Below are 1,826 nucleotides of genomic sequence, written 5' to 3'. Positions count from 1 at the left end.
TGACCTTTAAAACTGCCTGCTTCTCCGTTACAGCATGGGATGTTTGCACCACAGAATGTCATTTCAGATCTTCTTTCCAACTGCATGGAAATGTGACTTAAAAGTAATTCTTAAAGAATTATTTTTGTCGCTGAAAACATATAAACGGTTTTATTGGAATCCACGCTGCTTAAATTGCCTGCGAATGCAAAGTCTGGCATGCAAAGCGTCGTTTTCCATTGGCAAAATGGCCGTACATAAGCATTTTTAAACCTCGCTATTTAGGGAATGGTGCCGTGAACGAAAAAGAAAAAAAACAAAAATTCATATTGCTTTACAGGGCAATAACCGTAAAGTCAACTGTGGATTCTGCAGTGTTTATATATTTAGTATAAAAATTCTTGGATATAAAACAGATTCTTCTCCCGACGTATAGTCATTTTTTTATGTGGTGATAAATCATATCATATGTCTTAAAACAAATATTAAGGTTTTGCGTACCTTTGCAGATTTACATGTCACATAAACACATCGAAGGATAACAAGCACGCACCGAAAAGGTCTCCCCTTACATTCTGATTGTGTAGCCTGGATAGTAAAAACAAATAGGTTTTTATTGTGTTCAATAACTTGGAATTCTCATATACAATGTGGGTGATAGACTATTGCTGCTTTTAATTTAACCAAATTTAAACAGAAAGCTTAAAAAAAATCTAAATATTTAACCGCGATTGGTTGTATGACAGAATTCCTCAGAGGACAATTCATTTTCACATTCCAGGGCTGAGATTAACTGTTTGCTATCGCTGTTTGCACATATAGCTCCAATTCCTTGATAGGTAAAGCAGATGTAAGCTGTAACTGAATGGCATTTCGTTTACTAAAACACGGTGTCATAAACAATTGACATGTAAAAAAACACCTGTTTTGAAATGTTTCAATCTCCGCTGCATCTAAGTACTGCACATCTCCTGCAGCCACTTGCAGCCACTTGCTGAGTGCATGTAATGTACATCAGAGATGGCTGCCTGGCATTTATCAGTGTGGGTTTCCTAATGATAACAGTGGACCATGCCTGCATTATGTGTATTGAAAAAGCCCATTGAAGTCTCTATCGGAGCTTTGGGTGACAATGCAAGAGGGCATTATCACCCTGAACCAAAAGTGCCTAAACTGGAACCATCATGGCAGCCCGAGGCTGTTGCCGAAAGCAGCATCTCTTTCGGGTCAAAAACATAGGAAAATTTAAAGTGGCCTTATCATACAATAAATGTTAACAATAAGTGAATGCATGCTAAGCAATGTATAATTGTAACACATACAGGTATCTTTTGCCTCTCATAGAGATCACAAGACCCCCCCTATGACCAAGGCTTTATCTGTTTTTCTCCCCAGAAGGACAGAGACATCTTTGTTCAAGTATCATCCAAGGTCACCATCGACATCCTGGACTGGAATGCTGATTCAGAGATGACATAATTATGTAAATCTTGGTGCCTGCAAAGTTCTTGGCTGTTTTCACAAATCAGTCCTTCTGCAACCCCTCTGTTCGTGAAAGACACTGTTGCAGTTTGATTACTGGGAGAGAGCAGACTGAGGAAATGTTTCTCCTGCCTGCAGCAGACTGATGACTTCATCTAAACCGTGGAAAAGTCCCTTTCACAGAGCTCAAGGACTGCTTCTCAATGACAAAAGGTACTGTGGTACGAAGCAGAATAGAAAATCAATGAAAATTGTTTTTTTTTTATAAAAAAGGTTTAAAAAATATTTTTTAAATGTAAATAAATACTAAAATTAAAAAATAAATAAAGATTAAAAAAAAACAATTAGGCGGAGCCAGCCGAACT

This window comes from Nanorana parkeri, unplaced genomic scaffold (assembly GCF_000935625.1).
Source record: "Nanorana parkeri isolate BGI_ZX_2015 unplaced genomic scaffold, ASM93562v1 scaffold140, whole genome shotgun sequence".
NCBI classification, from domain to species: Eukaryota; Metazoa; Chordata; class Amphibia; order Anura; family Dicroglossidae; genus Nanorana; species Nanorana parkeri.
This window is presented reverse-complemented; position numbering follows the sequence as displayed.